Below are 20,342 nucleotides of genomic sequence, written 5' to 3'. Positions count from 1 at the left end.
GAAAGAAGTTATTTTAAAAGCATGAGCCAAAGTATTTTTGGGAGTAGAATTGAGCACCGATATGGGGGAGAGTTCATACAACTCCGAGCCCCCATAAACCATATAGCCACCATGGGTACAAAAGGGTTATACTTTTTAGATGATTCCTTAGTCTTTTTTAGCAGAGTAGTGGATCCACTTAGTAGTCAGGTTCTATACCCTCGGCAAGGTATAGGACGACCCCGGTAGCGTGAGGCAAAATGATGTATCATCACAATAGCTCTTACGTGATGGTTGTCGGTTAGAGAAACTTTCACAACAGTATTTTTGTATTTTTATATGCATTTCAGAGTTTACATTGTATCTTTGCATACATACATAGTTACTATTGTATTTCTAAAATACACAGAGTTGTTATCCATGTTTTATAAAACTTTTCTTTATATTGCACTTGTTTATACTGCTTATATTGAAATGAGTTCTGTTCAGTTGAGTTGAGTTGAGACCAGGTTTGTTCTTTCAGTTCCTTTCAAGCTTATGTCTTATTTAGATTCCTCTCGCATGCTCGTACATTCAATGTACTGATGCCAGTTGGCCTGCATCTTTTTATGATGCAGATAGAGGTAACCAGGATCAGCACCCATCGTTTCGTTGATTCTAGTTGAGCTTCAGAGGTGTCGGAGGATCCCTTTATTGCTTTTAGTATTGTAGTTCAATAGGATGTTGTGGTTCTTGTCCCGACGTCCATCTTAGTTGTTTAGAGGCTTCATAGACAGTTAGTGATGTTAGTTTTTGAATCTTTCTATTCCCTGTTTTGATGGTTGAGACTTGAGTTGCCACTTTGGCCAGTGTTATTTTAATACATTCTAAGTTTTCTATTGAGCAGTTCAGTTTACTTTTTAAAGTATTTTATCATGAGTAAGTCTTCCGCTAAGAGTTAAGTCAAGCCAAGGGTTCGCTTGGGGCCATCAATCGTTCTGGAGTGCTAGTCCCTCCCAGGGTGTAGGCTCGGGGCATGACAATAACCAATACTTTATTTCTCTTTTTCTCTTGGATCTTTGAGACATTGTCCTCATTCTTAAGGCATAAGCTGATTCTGATGTCAAAACCAAGCAGATAGGAGAGCTTGAAATATAATGAGAATGTCTTTTGTAATCGAGAATGAGAGGAGATATTAGGCTTTTTGTAGCGTCTCCTAGCGAAAGAAACAGAATTGCTACTACACATCATAATTTGGATAACTAAAGCTCCAAAGAATAGTATGTGTTTCTTCACGTGACTAGCAGCTAGGATATAGGTATCTCAAGAAGAGGCAAAGTTTGCACACTAGGTGGAGCTAAATGTGTAAAAATGTTGGGAGAAAACTCAGAATCACCTGTTGATCCATCATCAATAGCAGCAAACCACTAATGGAGAACCTTACACCAGGGATTAAATGTAATGAAAACTTAAGGCAAAGATGTTACAAAAACCAACAACAGGTTGTCGCTGTACGGAATGAAATTCATCTGTTATACATTTTGTATGCAGAAATATAAGGCCATAATTTTGCCTACATTGAACTAGTCATTGCATAAATTCAAAACCACTTAATAACATGAATCATCTGTTGATTCATCATCAAGCAGCAAACCATTAAAGGTGGTCAGTTTAGAACCTTATGCCAGGGACAGTGAAGGATGTCTTGACTAGCTAAGTCATCAAACAGAGAAGTGTAGGAGAAAGAGAAGCATGGGAGAATGTTCCCTTTGCACAGATTTGGGTCCTTTTGGATGAGAGGAACAAGAGATCTCTTGAGTAGGGCTGGGTATAAATACCGAAAAATCGAAATTAACTGGATTCAAGCTAGGTTTGATGTCAACAAGAAAACTAACCATTTCATTACTTTGCTTGGTAATTCCAGTTCATTAATTCTCATACCATACGAAAAATCTTTTAGTGGGCCAACACTGATCAGGGAGTCCCTCACTGCAAATGGGAATGTCTTCTGCGACCATGGAAAATTATGACAAATGATGAGTATTAGCAGATGATGATATAAATGATAAGAAATCATAACTAACAAATAGTAAAAGTTTCAAGAAAAGAGTTACGAAGTTCCATAGACAAGTTTTTTTATTATGACTGAGAAATCCATCTCTGGCCAAGCCTTGGGATCAACTGCAGTCTTCTAAACTGAGGATAATGAACCCGCTCATCTACTCCTCGCCACTTAAATACAAGATTGTTACCGACAATTTACTATTCTCCCATATAGGGGCGCAATGCTTCAAAAATTCGGCGAGTGTACCTGGGTGTAATGATCTTCTTTTAGTAAGTACTAGGGTGTCATATGATTAATAGACATGATAGTATAGGAAAATGAAGAAAAAAGAGAGATTACGAAAATCTCTACAATGCGACGAACATGGAAAAAAAACAACTCATGCAGAAACCTAGAGCTGGATATATCCCCAAAATAGAAATATGAATACTGAAACAAATCCGAATTCTCAATACAGATACATAAACATTACATTCATTGATAACCAAATTATAATAACAATACTTGAATTACAACGAGAAGTACTGAAATAACAAGTAACTAAAGACACAAACAAGAATGGGGGATGAGAAGTTAAGACTCTAGAAAGAAGATGAGAGGAAAAGACATTTTCTTCATAATACACATAACCTCTCTTTCTAACTTCTCTTCCTTTTAAATTAGTTGCTAATTGGGTCTAGATCCCAAATCAACCTTTTTGGCCCAAAAACTGATTTTGTGACGTCAAAGTTCCTGTCGGGCCGGGGTTGATTCATAACAATACTCCCGTCCTCAATAAGAACCTTGTCCTCAAGGTTCGAGTCAAGAATAATGTTAGTAGTGCGCTCCCTACCAATTGTAACCAAAACAAACCGTGCAATGTCGGTATAATATAGTATGTGATCTTGTATACTTCCTGCAACAAAAACCAATCTGGAAATAGCCAAAACAAACTGAGAAATGTTGATAAAATATAGTATGTGATCTTTTATACTTCCTGCAACAACCACTAATCTGGAAACAATATAAAAGATGGTTTGCTCGTAACCTAAGCCCTCGAGTGCAAAGAAACTCTTTCAAAATACATCAGCAGTGTAAGCTTTAGCACCCATAAGTGTGTAGCAAATGTAACAACAGTTGAATACTCGAAAGGAGAGCACATGACCAAAGAAGCAACCAAGCCATTGATATGTGATATGTCCGCCAAGGGAGAAACTTCTTGCTTGCTACATACCTTGCAGAGACGTGCATAATCATATCAACGAGCATCAACACTTGCATTAGGAAAAATTAACTTTGGTCCAAATTCACATTTCTCTAGTTGCTTGCAGCTGATATAACCCGTGCTCACATCCAAGCTAACAGAATTGAGTGCTAAGAGAGGATCCAAGAAATGAATAAACTATTCAAACGCAGCAGTGCCTAAATGTTTCCGCCTAAGACAACAAACTTGTTCACCCCACACTACTAAAATATAGGTAGAAACAAAACTAGTATTTCGAAACATATTCTCGTTGGCACCATAAGATAGAGGAATATCATGTATGCTAGGATCAAATGGACGATTTGCAAAGGTGAGAGAAACAACGAAACCTGGTGAGGAATAAGAATCAGGTTGAGTCATGCTCCATTCAAAATTGTCGTTTGGCGAAAGGCTGTATAGAGCTTTCATGAGAATATTGCACACAAAATAAGGAGAACTCAACGCCATCCATTTGTTCTGCCTTCGTACAACCCTCAATTGGTACTCAAAAATCTTGCACAAAAATATTGTTGATAAAATATATTTGGTTTCCACCTTGTTATCGTAAGAATGGAGTTCTATTGCTGATATGCCACACTCATACTCCATACATAAATAATCAAGATGATCCCCAATATTCTCAGTTACCCATGAACATTTATCAAAATACATGGCATTAAAGGTCTCAACACCTATTTCAACTCTACTTAACTGCTCCCAGTCCGATAACTTTGCACATAAACAACTCCATTTATTTTCAATTGCTTCAAACACTATTAACACCTCCAAACTGTCTATAGAACTTGTGACAACCCAGAATTTGGAACTAATTCCTGGATCCCAAACATAAAGATCCATCTCAGGTTGCTGAGGCAATAAATAACAATAAGTTGTTACCTTGATAGCAAGAACCTTTGGATGTGGCTCACTAGCATTTTGAGTAGCAAATTGTAAACAACCTATTCCCAAACTGTGTTTGGGCTGAGAAGTATGTTGCCCAGTGTCAAACCAATAGAAAGGGGTTAAGCCATTTTTTACGCTCACACACAATGTAAGATCCCCAAAATCATCAGGCAATGTTAGACCCCCAAAATCTTCAGGCATCAAGGGCCAACAGGGCTGGGAGAAAAGGAAAGGGTAAAACTCGAAAATCACATTATCTTCTATAGGAATGATAAGTGAGGTCTCTCCCTCATTTTTGTCATTATTTTCAACAACAAGGGCGTAGTCATTGGCCACATCACACGGGGTAACATGATGTTCAAGATCAGGAGGGAAATGTGTTTCAATAGTATCTCTAGTCATTGTACGCACCTTGTGTGGTTCTATTGCTGATATGCCACACTCATACTCCATACATAAATAATCAAGATGATCCCCAATATTCTCAGTTACCCATGAACATTTATCAAAATACATGGCATTTTCCCCGAAAGCCTCCAACAACATTGAACAAAATTCAACGAGATCTTTAGAGATAGAATCCTTCATTTCTTTGATTGAATCATCAACGAAAACCTTGAGTACTTTTTGGTCCTCCATTAGAGAAACCTCTCAATGAAAGCACCAATGAAACAAACCCGAATTCTCAATACAGATACATAAACATTATATTTATTGATAACCAAATTATAATAATAACACTTGAATTACAATGAGAAGTACCGAAATAACAAGTAACTAAAGACACAGATAAGAATGGGGATGAGAAGTTAAGACTCTAGAAAGAAGATGAGAGGAAAAGACATTTTCTTCATAATACGCATAACCTCTCTTTCTAACTTCTCTTCCTTTTAAATTAGTTGCTAATTAGGCTTGGATCCCGAATCAACCATTTTGGCCTAATAACTGATTTTGTGACGTCAAAGTTCCTGTCGGGCCGGGGTTGATTCATAACAAATACAACTATAAAATGAAACATTACAAAGTTCCATCAACCCATACCATGCTTCAGAATACATCTTCCCTTCCTTTTTCCTTTTAACTTATCCTTACCATAATAACTCAAGTGCAAAAGTGTATTTGATGCAAAAAATGTGTTCTTGTAATTTTACTAATTACTAGTATACGTGCCCGCGTGTTGCGCGGATATTTTTAAATTAAGAATAATTTATAAAATTTATTATGGTAATTTTTTTAAAAAAAAGTTATAATAATACATTATTACTATTTATATGATCATATTAACTTAATGTTATATGCAATAATATTTAGAAATATTTTCTCTATCTAAAATTGTCGTCAGATTCTATGTTATATGCAATAATATTCAAAATTTATTGATGAATTCATATATTTTTTTTTTCAAGAATTGATTTCGTAAACTACTCATTAATTTTTTTTTGCTATTTTTACATATAAAATAAGTGACTAAACAATCAATTTAATGATATATTCTTAAAGAAAAGACATTCAAACTGTTATCTTTATGATATTTTTAAAAATAGCTTAGAGATAAAAGTTTATGTAAAAATTAGTCCATCTTTTTTTATTAATATCATAAAATTGTCTATCAAGTACTGAATTACTTTTTTCTTTTCCAATCTTCGGAAAAAACTAACCACCTGTAAGCGTCTAAAGTTTCATTCATGAAATACAGTAAACAGGAAAGGAAAAATAGCAAGCAAACAATAATATTTGTATTTGAATTAATGCGAAGGTTACAATCTTTATAAAATCTCTTAAAGAGATATGCAATACCCTGATTCTTCTCTTCACATATGTTCTTGATTTGGCGGAATACTTGCGGCTCAACACTTGGATTGAAGACTTCTTTGTATGCGGAAGACTTGCAGATCACCAATGAAGAGCAACTATGTATTTCTGTGTGTATGTATGTGTGTGTATCTCCTCTTTTGGTCTTATGAAGACCTCTTTATATAGGCTTGAGCTAGGGATTTGGGGGTATTTTGGTCCGAGCAATTTTGACCCCTGGGCTTGAAGAACATGAGTTGGGCTCATCTTGTCAACTTAATGAACTGACCCAAATGTAATTTGGACTTGATTTAAGTCATATAATTTTGACTTAAATATTAATCCGACTTTATTAACCAGTAATTTGACTTGGTCAACGTATCATGAATTTAAGATTTAATCCAAATTTAGTATGGATTTATCATAAAATTTCACTGTCTGCAAATGCCCCCTGCTTCGAGGCTTGTTGCGGTGTCCAACTTGTCGAACCTATAAAAACAAGGCTTGAAGTACTCGTGAATTATACATATATTTTTTTTTGGAGTCTTTCAAAACTTTCCATATTTGATTCCAATGGAATTTTTCATAACTTGATTCCAATGGAATTTTCCATAACTTGATTCCTATAGAAACTTACCATAATTTGGTTCCTAGGAAAATTTACCATAATTTTGTTTCAAATATGGTTTTTCCATAATTTGTAGGAACACAATTTATGTTCTTTTGATTTCTACAAAAACACATGCTCTAACAAGGGTTGATTGTCAACTTGACGCATATCAAACTCAATTTCGTCACTATTTTTCAGTACAACAGACCTGCGCTAGAAAATTCATAACCTGTTGTAGAAACGTCGAAATCATGATTCGTTTGATGTTCCAGAAACTAGAATCAGAGGACTACGGCATATCCGAAATTTAAAATCAAAACCCTTCTGAATTGATGGGAATTAATTTTTGAAGTTTCCTATCAAATCTGTCTTTTTTTTTTTATAGCTCTATGCAGTCTCGCCAAAACGTCTCTATCTTGGTGCAGATGATTCTAAATGACAAACGACTTGATTCTATAGAAACTAGACATCAAAGTCTACAACATATCCAACAATCAAGGTAAAACTCTTCATGGATTGGCGATAATTAATTTTTGAAGTTGGTCTTCAATTCTGTCATTATTATTTTGCAGATTTGTGGAGTCTCACCAAAACGTTTGTATCTTGGCGTAGGAGAGCTCGAATGGAGAGCGACTTGATTCTATAGAAAATAGACTCTTAAGTCTTCATGAGTTTACTTCTCTGCATCTTCGCCGAAGAGCCACATATATATTGATCTCCGTATTGATTGAGAATTTTGTCATCATCTACATGGAGAAAGAACAATATATGACCACATTCATCATGACGGTCGCAAGAGCATATGCCACAATTTTCCCCATGCCGATTTGAAGCTTCGTTCAATTGGCACCGTGAGACACATAATTTTTCCTTTTTTATGTAGGTTTACGATGGATCAAAAACAACCTGAATATCATACCCTAAAAAATGAGGGGTAATCCATAAATGACGAGGAACCACTTGATGCATCTTCATTTGTAGTTGCGATTTTGACGACGAATCATACTTGGTGTAATATTTTAGCTATTGTGGCTTTGGTGGAGATGAACCACACTTCGTGCATCTTCTTTTGTAACTGTGGCTTTGACAACGAACCACACTTGGTGCATTTTATTTTGCATTTGCGGCCACACACGATGCATCTACTTTTGTAATTTCTACTTTGATGATGAACCACGCTTGGTGCCTCTTCTTTTGCAATTGCGGCTTTAGCGTCGAACCACTCTTAGTACATCTTCTTCTACAATTGCGGCTTAATTTGATGACGAATCATACGTGGATCATCTTCTTTTAGAGTTGTGGCTTTGATGATGAACCACACATGAAATATCCTTCATTTTTTTTGCAGTTGTGGCTTCGACGACAAACCACACTTGATATCTCTTCTTTTGTAGTTTCAACTTTAATGATGAACCAGACTTGCTGCCTCTTCTTTTCCAATTGTGACTTTAGCGATGAACCACACTTAGCACATCTTCTTCTACAATTGCATCGTGGAGCATCTTCTTTTAGAGTTGTGGCCTTGATGAAGAACCGCACATGAAATATCTTTTTTTTTTTTTTGCAGATTGTGGCTTCGACGACAAACCACACTTGATATCTCTTCTTTTGTAGTTTCAACTTTGATGATGAACCACACTTGGTGCCTCTTCTTTTGCAATTGCGGCTTTAGCGATGAACCACACTTAGTACATCTTCTTCTACAATTGTGGCGTGGAGCATCTTCTTTTAGAGTTGTGACTTTGATGAAGAATCACACATGAAATATCCTTCTTCTTTTTTGCAGTTGTGGCTTCGACGACGAACCACACTTGATATCTCTTCTTTGGAGGATCTTGTCGAGAATTTCTTCAAGTCGTAGACAGAGTATGATACTTTAAGATCATCAAAGATGACTAAAGAATCACATGAAAAGGCACTCTCTGATGCGCAACGCCGTCTCGATGGTGCAAGCTGGCACATGAAAAGTTGGATGGATCCTTGGAGAAACTTCAAGCAACTCTAGCAAATGTGGAGAAAGACTTAAAAGCCTTGACTTCCAAGAAAAAGAAGGTCACCACGCTCATTGACAAGTATCAAGAGAAGCAAGCTGGAAGGAGCGGTTGAGAAAAGTCGCCAGGAAATCATAAGCTTCAAACTTTTTCCGTATTAGATTTTTTTTTATCTATTTATTTATTTGCTTAGGATTTGCTAATTCGCTCATTATGGTGTAATGGTTCTTTTTTTTTGAAGCAATAAAATAGTGATTTATATTTCAATAAGAAACTCCTCGTCTTGAACTTTAATTGTTTCTTTCCATGAGCCGCCTTTCCTTATTGAAAAAAAAAAGACTCCATAAGCTAGCATTTATATGAGGATAGCAACAAAACGTTAACTTTTCAGCTTTCTTCAGCTTTACACACATGAGGAAGAAAATTCATAATGTGGAATAGGAGTGCCGGAATAATGAGCTTCTTCTTTTGTTGGAAAGATAACTTCGAGATCTTCAATACATATAAAAATCACATCCATAGGATTTACGGATTAATACAGTTTTGCCTCCAAATTCAGCTCGAAATCTGGGTGCTTGAATTTTCAGCTTTCTTCAGCTTTGTGCACATGAGGAAGAAATTACATAATGTGGAGTAGGAGCGCCGGAATAATGAGCTTCTTATTTTGTTGGAAAGATAACTTCGAGATCTTCAATCTACATAAAAATCACCCCCATTGACTTTACGGATTAATACAGATTTGTCTTCAAAATCAGCTCAAAATCTGCATGCTTGAATCTTCAGCTTTCTTCAGCTTTGCGCACATGTGGAAGAAAACTTATAACGTGGAGTAGGAGCATCGGAATAATGAGATTCTTTTTTTGTTGGAAAGATAACTTCGAGATCTTCAATCTTTATAAAATCACGTCCATGGGATTTACGGATTAGTATAGATTTGTGTTCGAAGTTGGCTCAAAATCTGCGAGCTTGAATCTTCATTTGAAAGAATTAGCATGATATTCACATGGCGACGTTTTTTTTTATTCTTATGACTGAACCTAGAGTAATAATACTCAAAGCTACCTATGTACCTCAGTGAAAAGGATCAAGCCATTACGTAGTTCAGAGAGTGAACTTTTTTTTTCTTTTTTTTGTGTCCTAAATTTTGCCTTGGTCGCCTGATCTTAGGCATATAAATATGCCTAAGTGGTCAATATTAGCCAATGAATCGATTAGATTGAAGAATGATCTCTAGTCATTAGCTCAATTCTTGTTGTAACTTGTGATGATTGTGCACTTACACACATAATTAGTTGTTTCACGAACTCTCAAGGGAATTGGAGTCAACTTGAAGAAAAGAGATGCAAAAGAGCATGAAAAGCGGCTAAGGATGAAGGCCCCCGGGCCAGGCGCACTGCTAGGCGCGACGCACCAAGGCCCAACATTCTGGGGACTTTCTCAGGCACGTTGAGAGGTGCGACGCGCCAAGACCCAACATTCTGGGGCCTTTCTCAGGCGCACTGAGAGGCGTAGCGCACCAACACTGATGCAACTAGAGCATTTTCGTGGGGAGATAGAAGGCGCGACACGCCAAGGGAATCCCGATTTTTCAAGCTTAAGTTGTGTTAAAAAGGATTCCTAGTTGAAGTAAATTTTGTCTCCAATTCTCCTAAACTTATAAATAGACCCCTTGGGTTCTATTGTAGGGTATTCAACTTTCATTGGGTGTGCAAGAGAAAGTATTCACTTTTGTAATAGGTTTTGATCTTTTAACTCTTCTATTTTTCCGGAAATTGCATGAACTATTGTATTTTCTTGTTTTCTAATAGCATGAGTAGCTAAAAGCCCTAATTCTGGGGCGTAGCTATGGATTAAATATTGATTATTTAAGGCTTTATGAATTAATTCTTGGTTGTCATTATAAGTTACTTCTATATTCTTGTTTTAGTATTTTATGTTTGATCACCATAAGATAAATACATTGTCTAATCTTAACATCGAGAGAGAAGGGATTAGATAGACCAGAGAATATAGAGAGCTCGATCCACCCATTAGATTGAGGTGATTAGTATTCAGGAGTGACGCCCAGACGAACAACTTGCTTGACTACGAAATAAGATGAAATATAAATGCTCGCCAGTTAGTCTATTTATCTCCGCTCAATGATGTAGTTAGATAGCTAACTGGGGTAGGCGACGAGAGACGGATAACCCGGATCATATCATCAACCCTATAAACCAGTAACTTGACAACTGAGATTAATTCTAAGACAATAATATGATACATGATATTCAGTATATGCTGCAGCCCTGAAATTTCTTTTAACTTGCTTGAAACATCATATTAAAGTCGTTCACAATTAGTTACTTTCATTTAGTGCATAATTATTAGTAGATAAACAATAAATCATCAACTCTTAAAAAGGTTACTTTTTGGCTTTTAGTTGTAGAGTTAAGTGAATATATATTGATCATAAGTCCCTTGGGAACAATAAATCGTTTCTTAAAGAATCTATATTACTTGCACGGCCGCGTACACTTGCGTGTGCAATTAGGAGCAACAAGTTTTTGGCGCCGCTGCCGGGGACTTAGAAATTAATTCATATTCAATCTTTTTAAGTCTACAATTAGATTATTTGGATATTAATTACTTGATCTTAGCTTGTTTATTGCAGGCACTTGATTTTCAGGTCTGGCTCGGAAAGGAGATCTTGTCCATCCCTACAACGAACCTGAAATAGTTTTACGCCAGCGCAGGAAAATGGCGAATCAAGGATGACATGAAGAATTGGGGTTAGGTCTTCCGGGAAACATTGATGATGATAATCGAGATAACCTGAATAACCCGGAAAACGAAAATAACCAAAGGAACCCGAATAACCAAGGAGTACAGCCTGTCATACCTGCAAGACTAGTCCATGATGTGGTAGTCCCACTCACATCCAATTTGGCATCTAGTATTAGGAAACCTCCACTGGAGGGTAGATTTGAACTAAAGCAGAGCATGGTACAGATCCTCCATTCTAATGGGAAATTCACTGGTCTCCCCTATGAGGATCCTCAAATTCATCTTAGGACTTTCATAGACATTACCAATACATACATCCCAATTGGAGTCTCATCAGACTATGTAAGGTTGACTTTGTTCCCATACTCATTGTTAGGAGTTGCAAGGCGTTGGTTAAACTCTGAGCCACAAAACTCCATCACTACTTGGGATGATCTAGCAAAGAAGTTCCTGAGTCGATTCTTCCCATCCAAGAAAATCGCTAAGCTAAGGGGTGAGATAATAAACTTTATTCAAAAGCAAGGGGAGGACATGTACCAAGCATAGGCGCGTTTCAAACAAATGTTGAATGCTTGCCCACACCACATGCAAACCAATGCGGTACTTGCTCACACTTTCTTTGAGGGTTTAGAATGCTTGCGCTCTTCTTAATAGTGCAGCAGGTGGACATGCCCTATCCATAACAAGTGAAGAGTTTTTTGCCTTACTCGATAAACTTTCTGAAGGGAACCAAGGGTATGAGGGGGAAATGTCTAGAACCCCAACCCAAAAAGTTACCGGGATCTTAGATGTAGACCAAGCTACTGCCATAAATGCCAAATTAGATGCAATGCAACATAACTTGGCCTTACATTTTAAATAAATGGCTCTAAATCAGGCACCGATAAACGTGGTATAACAGGCAGCAAATTGGTGTGAGGTCTGTGGTAGTGGAACTCATGAAACCGAGAAATGTGAGGCAAACCTGGATTCCGTAAATTATGTGGGTAATGCGCAACGGGGTGGAGTGCAACAAAATTATGGTAATACTTACAACCCTAGTTGGAAAAACCATCCTAACTTCTCATGGGGTGGTAACCAAAACCAAAATCCGGCACAAGGGGTTAACCAATACCGTTCTTAAGGGTCTGGGCAACAATACTACAATCCTAATCAAGGCTCAAATCCTAGTGCACCAAAAGAGGGGATGACCAATGAAGCGCTACTCCAAAAGTTCATGACTGAAATAGGGACCAAATTAAATGCTAGAATAGATAAGCAGGATGAGAACATTAGAAACATCCAGATGTCCCAAATGAGTTTAGAGAAATAAGTTGCGCAAGTGGCTAATTCTTTGAACTTACGTCCCCAAGGTGGGCTGTCCGGTGATACAGAGCCTAACCCAAAGCAATTGCATGCGGTAAGTACTAGAAGTGGGCTGCAATTAGAGGAAATAGCTCCAAAGAAGAGAGACACTGAGGTAAGCCACAAAGAAAAGAATGTGGAAGAGGTAGTCAAAAGCTCCAATGTTGAGGTACCCGTTCCTCAAACAAAATTACCACCTCCATTTCCACAAAGGCTGAAAAAGCAGAATGAAGATGAATGCTTCGGTAAGTTTCTCTCTCTTCTTAAACTGGTTCACATTAATCTACCTTTGGTTGACATTTTGCAGGGTATCCCGAAGTATGTTAAATATATGAAGGACATTGTGGCTAGCAATATGAGGCTCACGGAATATGAAACTGTAGCACTTACTGAGGAGTGCAGCTCAAGGATCCAAAACAGACTTCCCAAAAAGTTAAAAGATCCGGGTAGTTTACTGTGCAGATTACAATTGGGCAGAGTGTTCATGCCCAAGGGTTGTGTTATTTGGGGGCAAGTATAAATTTTATGCCCTTATCTTTGTATCAAAAGCTTGGATTGGGTAGTCCAAAAAGAACCACTGTTATTCTCCAACTTGCTGATAGATCCATTGCTAGGCCAGAGGGGGCTGGTAGAAGATGTGTTAGTGCAAGTAGGTTCATTGATTTTTCCGGTAGATTTTGTGGTCTTAGACTTTGAACTCGATTCTGAAGTTCCATTTATTTTGGGACGACCTTTCTTGGCCATAGGTAGGGCATTGATTGATGTAGCAGCTGGCCAACTAACTATGAGGGCACATGATAAGGTTGAGGTATTTGATGTTTACCACGCTTTAAAATTGCCTTCTATTTATGAAGAGTTATCTGCTATTACTGTGGTTGATCACATAGTAGAATCACAAGTAGTTGTCCCCGAAGATCATTTAGAAAGAGTGTTAGTGGGTCATTAGATAGAGGGAGACACTGAAGCTCAAGAAATTGAATCATGCTTAAATTTTGCACTAGTAGACACTCGTAGGACTCAAGTGGAGTCACTAGATCGCGAGTTGGGCCCCCCACCAAAGCCATGAATAGAAGATGCCCCTACGTTAGAACTAAAAACTCTACCGGCTCACCTAAGGTATGCTTATTTGGGTACTAATGAAACTTTGCCTATTATACTTTATGCAGAATTGTCTGACTTACAGATTGATGCAGCATTGAGGATCTTAAAGCGGATGAGGAAAGAAATTGGTTGGCAGATGGATGATATTCAATGGATCAGTCCGGCGTTATGCATGCACAAAATTTTCATGGAAGAGGATCACAAATCCAAAGCTTAACATCAACGTCGACTAAATCCTGTGATGAAAGAAGTGGTAAGAAAGGAAGTCATAAAGTGGCTAGATGCTGGAATTGTGTACCAATCACTGATAGTAAGTGGGTAAGTCTGGTACAATGTGTTCCCAAGAAGGGAGGTATGACAGTGGTAAGGAACGAAAAGAATGAGTTGATTCCTACTAGAACAGTGATCGGGTGGAGAATTTGCATGGATTACCGGAAACTAAATGATGCTACCCGGAAAGATCACTACCCGTTCCCTTCATTGATCAAATGCTTGACCGACTAGTAGGGCAGGAGTACTATTATTTCTTAGATGGATATTACGGTTACAACCAGATCTTGATTGTACCCGAGGATCAGGAAAAGACCACGTTCACTTGTTCTTATGACACATATGCTTTCAAACGCATGCCATTCGGACTTTGCAATGCACCGACAACATTTCAAAGGTGTATGATGGCCATTTTTCATGATATGGTGGAATACTTTGTTGAGGTGTTCATGGATGATTTTTTCGTCTTTGGGAAGTCTTTTGAGGTATGTCTTCGAAATCTTAATAAAATACTTGCTAGATGTGAAGACACTAAATTAGTTCTAAACTGGGATAAGTGTCATTTTTTGGTAAGAGAGGGGATAGTGTTGGGACACAAGGTGTCTAAATTTGGTTTGGAGGTTAATAAGGCTAAGGTAGAAGTTATTGAGAAATTACGCCCTCCCATTTCTGTAAAAGGTGTGAGTAGTTTTCTTGGTTATGCAGGTTTTTACAGGTGATTCATCAAGGATTTTTCCAAGATTGCCAGACTTATGTGCAGTCTTTTAGAGAAGGAGGTGAAGTTCAACTTTGATGAGAGGTGTTTGAAAGCTTTTGAGATGTTGAAGAGGAAGTTAATTGAGGCTCCCATCTTAATTGCTCTTGATTGGGGATTACCATTTGAACTCATGTGCGATGCAAGCGATGTAGCAGTGGGTGCAGTGTTGGGACAAAGAAAAAATAAAGTGTTCCACTCGATCCATTATGCAAGTATGACCCTTGACTCTACACAAGCTAATTACATAGTGACTGAGAAGGAGATGCTGACTCTAGTGTTCGCCTTCGACAAATTCAGATCGTATTTGGTAGGTACTAAAGTGATTGTTTTTACTGACCATACAGCTATTAGGTACCTATTCAACAATAAGGATGCTAAACCAAGGCTGATTCGATGGATATTGCTTCTACAAGAATTTGACCTTGAGATCAAAGATAGGAAAGGTACTGAAAATCAGATAGCAGATCACTTGTCTAGGTTGGAGGATATTTCTCATGTGAATGAAGGTAAGTAAATCCAGGAAGAGTTTACAGATGAACAATTGATGGCATTAGATATCTCTCAAGTGTCATGGTATGCAGACATTGTGAATTTGATAGTGAGTGGAGAGTATCCCCTGGGTACAACCAACCAGCAAAAGAAAAAGCTTAATCATGATGCCAAGTTCTATATCTGGGATGAACCATTCTTGTTCAAGCAAGGTGTAGACCGGGTAGTGAGAATGTGTATTTTGGAATCTGAGGTTCACAAAGTGCTTGAAAGTTGTCATGCTAGCCCATATGGAGGTCACCATGGAGGATAGTGCACTGCTCATAAGGTACTACAATTTGGTTTCTTTTGGCCCTCATTGTTTACAGATTCTATTTCTTTTGTGAAGGGCTGTGATAAATGCCAAAGGTTGGGTACTATTTCAAGAAGACATGAGATGCCGCTAAGTAACATTTTGGAGGTGGAAATCTTTGATGTGTGGGGTATTGACTTCATGGGTCCATTCCCACCATCTAGTGGAAACCAATACATTCTTGTGGCTATGGATTATGTCAGTAAATGGGTTGAGGCGGTCGCTCTTTCTTCCAATGATTCAAGGGTGGTGATAAAGTTCATAAAGAAGCACATCTTCACTCACTTTGGCACTCCAAGGGAAATTATAAGTGATGGAGGTAAGCATTTCATTAACCATCTTGTTAAAAACCTTCTTGCTAAGTATATTATTTGTCATAAGGTTGCTACAACTTACCATCCTCAAACGAGTGGCCAAGTGGAGGTCTCGAATAGAGAGGTGAAGAAAATTTTGCAGAAGACGGTGAATGCACATCGGAAAGATTGGTCTGAGAAATTAGATGATGCATTGTGGGCATATAGGACTGCGTATAAGACACCACTAGGGACTTCTCCCTATCACATAGTTTTTGGTAAAGCATGTCATCTTCCGATAGAATTAGAACATCAAGCTTATTGGGAAATTAAGAGGTTGAACTTGGACCCCGAACTATCCGGTAAAAAGAGAGTGAATCAGTTGCATGAACTTGAAGAGTTTAGGCTCCACGCTTATGAGAATGCCAAGCTTTACAAAGAAAAGACGAAGAGGTGGCATGACAAGCACATAGTAGCTCGTACTTTCAATTCGAGAGATAAGGTACTACTCTTTAACTCTAGACTAAGGTTATTCCCCGAAAAACTAAGGTTGAAGTGGAGTGGTCCTTTCGAAGTGGTCAGAATGACACAACATGAGGCTGTTGAACTTAAAGATAAGACTGGCCTTACGTTCTTGGTCAATGGGCAAAGGGTGAAACACTACTTTAGTGAGGATTCAGATCGTGATCGGGAGGCTCTTGAGCTAAATGATGAATGATCCAAGTTGTAGCGTGCCGCGACGTTAAATCAAGCGCTACAAGGGAGGCAACCCATGAACAATATGTAATATATAGGTAGTTCGTGTTTGAAATTTTGATTTTTATTATTTTAGCATAGTTTAAATTCGTAGAATCTAGGAAGTTCTTTTAGTTCTTAGTTTTAGTTAAATAGGATTTTTTATTATTTGTAACTTAGCTTGTAATAGTGAAAAACGAAAAAAACAAAAAAGAAATTGAAAACACTGAAGCTAGGCGCACTGGCTGGTGCACCGCGCCTGGCATGAATATTCAGCGCCGATGTTGGGGTGCTACGTTGGCCGTCGCCCTTCCATCACGCCACCACCCAAAATTTTAAAATCCGAGTTTTTACTCAGATCCAACCCGACCCACTCCCCTAGAATCCCTAAAACTCCCATTCCACCCTATTCTCACCAAATTAAACTACCCACACCTCCCCTATATGCTCTCCAATTCTTCTTCTTCCTCCTCCTTCACTCCCCAACTTCCTCCATTAATACCCACTCAAATCTCCTCACTTCCCCAAAACAACTCCTACTCTTCCATAATCCCCTATAAATACCCATCTCTCTCCACTTCTTTCTTCCTCCCAACTCCTTTTCCATCTTTTCTTTAACCGACTATCGTATGACCCCTTCACATTTTTGTAAGTTTTTTTTCTTTTCTCCATTTTTCTCTTCTTAACAGGTTACAATGGCTCCAAAAGCAAAGAGTGTGGCGGGTTCTAAGCGGAGTAGAAAGGGTGAAGCATCCGGGTCCGGAAATCGAGAACCAGTTGGAAAATTTGAGAAAAAGGCGGTGGAGCGGTTTGGTTGGGAATGGTTTGAGTGTCAGCGCAAACCGAAGTATATGGGCGACGAATACGTCCATGAGGTAAGGTTGCTGTCTCAATTTCCTGTTATTTATCGGACTGTGCTTGAGTTGGGACTAAGATTTATTTTTGATCATCTGAGAGATTGTAATTTGCCTTTAGTTCGTGAGTTTTATGCAAATTGGCTCACTGAAACTAAATATAAAACTATTCCTATTAGAGGTAAGGATGTGAAGTTTAATGCTGCGACACTAAATGAATTTTTGGGGACCCCGAATTGTGATTCTGATGTCTTTAATACATTGAAGGATAAACCTCCTTATAGGGATATCCGACATACTTTATGTGGGGTAGAGTCCATGGCTAGGTGGGAGCGTAGCAAGGATACTGGGAGGCATAAAACCCTTCATTTTGCTAATTTCAATCAAGTTGCTAGGGTGTGGTTAAAGATTGTGTGTAGTGTGCTACTACCCACGAAACATTTGACAGAGGTAACAAGGGATAAGGTGGTGTTGGTTTATATGCTGATGAAAGGGATGCCCATTAATGTAGGGGTGATTCTTAGACAAAACATGATGAAATTTAGGAATAATATGAGGTGGCGTTTTCTATGGGGGTTTGATCACCCGGTTTCTGAGGGCCTAGGGTATTGAGGAAGAGGTTGTGGACCTGACCATTGCTTTTCACCCGGATCTGAGGGGTAAGCTAGTTGATGTGACGAGGACTAAGGCACTTGACACATCCCATGGACCGGTTTTGTCTGCTCAAGAGAGGCAAGCTCGTGACGATAGTGTCATCGCTAGGATGTTTGGGATGGCTGAGTTGCAATTGCGGATCGGTGGAAGTCCGGTTACTGATGCTGAGATGGAAACAATGGCAGAACGCTATCCGTTGTCTGAGAGTGCTGCATTTTTGTGCAAGACTGGTCCTGCCTTTTTGGAGCCTTTGGATGATGAGGAGGCTACTGCTGATGAGGCTATGGATGATGAGGAGGATGATGTTGTGGATGAGGAGACGAATGCCTTGATGGTGTTCGATGGTGGTGACGACGAGGCCTAGAGGCCCTAGGGAGTATTCCTAACCTTATACTTTGTTTTATTTGTGCACTGAGGACAATGCTTATTTTTAAAGTCTGGGGTGGGGTAATATTCTCTGTTGTATATAGTTGTTTACTGTTTTATCAAGTCTAGTGTTAGTTTTTAGTGAAATTTTTAAATTGTTTTTTGGGTTCCTCAACAGTTTATTTTCGGTACTTTTACTGAGGATTGTCCCTTTGAACCGAATAGGACTAGTTTATTGCTTTATTGAGTCTTAGATTCGTCTTAGGAGTGACAGTTCCCAATGATGGATGGATGACGACCCTCTTAAGGGAAAATTAGTCACATAGAAGAGTAGGATTGGTAAACCAACCTTGGTCTTTTGAAGCTATGTCCGAATAAGTTAGCCAAACGTCATGGGTAGTCATATTTCGAAAAATGCAATAGATTGTTGACCTTGTAACTAGCATGTGTTCTTAAGTTTTGACTCAAAACAATATGAAAATGGGATTAATTGTGTAGTAATACCGTAATGCAAATTATATGAGCATGTTAGTTGATATATCCTTATATTTGTCATGATGCCATGTGTGGTAAAAATTGATTGGTTCTTGCTTAACTTGATATCTAGAACTTGCCTTGTGTGTGTTGAATTAGTAGCTTGTATGACTTAGGGAATGTGATTGAGGTGTTTTTTTTAATTAACCAATTCTTGTCTTTACTTCTATTCCTACCATTGAAATTATCCCTAGTGAAGCCCCATTGAGCCTTTAGCCTTGTTTATTGATAAACCACATGATAAGCTGAAACCCATTTGTTTGATACCAAGCCTTTTGACCCTATGAAAATCCTTAATGCACTATGTTAAGAAGAAGGGTTGAAAATTGTTGGTTGATATAGTAAGGGTGAAATGCTACATTGTGTGGAAAAGAAACTTCTGTTTTGGCCCTGGTCCTTAGGGACAATGTGCACCTCGACTAAAATTGAGGGTGGCTAATTTAGAACTATGCTCGAAACATTGGCCCTGATCCTATCAAGGATAATATGTACCTTACTCGGATGTTAAAATCTAGAATTTGGATGGCTAGTGCAAAGGCATGAAAAAAAAGAAAAAAAAAGTATGATGAAAAAGAAATAAAGGGCAAATATGGAGAAACAAAGGGGGTATATAGTCATGAAGTGTATGCTAGGAGGAAGGAAAAGCTATGAAGGAGATTGTTGGAAAAATAATAACATGTGCATTAGGGAGGTGTAGTCACTAAAATGATTCTCAAATATTCCATCCCTTACCTTAAGCCGACATTACAACCAAATGAAAGTCCTCTTGATTCCTGGAGAAGTATAATGCGAAAGTAAGAACACACTATGGGCAAGCTTATGGTATGTTGAGGAAAGTAAGAATTTCTTATGTGAGAGTGAGTTGATTGTTTAAAAAAAAATAGGCATTGTTGAGTGAAAGGCTTTACTAAACATAAACAAGTGAGGGCATTCATGGCATGTGTAAGATTATCTAATTGATGTGTTTGTATGAGTTTGCATTAGCCCGGAAAAATAATAAAAGGGTCATTCTTTGAGAATGTGTTGACCTTGGGGTGAATGTTGTGAATTGTTGCATCCATTGTGAACTACAAGATCATGATTAAAAATTTTTGGTTGATTTTAAGGTGGGTTAATAAGTTGTGAAAAAGAGTTGATAGTCTAGAGATTGTTTGAGGACAAACAAAATTCTAAGTGTGGGGTGGTGATCTTAGGCATATTTATATGCCTAAGTGGTCAATATTTGCCCATGAACCAATTAGATTGAAGAATGATCTCTAGTCATTAGCTCAATTTTTGGTGTAACTA

The sequence above is a fragment of the Solanum tuberosum genome, unplaced genomic scaffold, assembly GCF_000226075.1.
Source record: "Solanum tuberosum cultivar DM 1-3 516 R44 unplaced genomic scaffold, SolTub_3.0 scf00009, whole genome shotgun sequence".
Taxonomy (NCBI): Eukaryota; Viridiplantae; Streptophyta; class Magnoliopsida; order Solanales; family Solanaceae; genus Solanum; species Solanum tuberosum.
Note: the sequence above shows the minus strand (reverse complement) of the source record.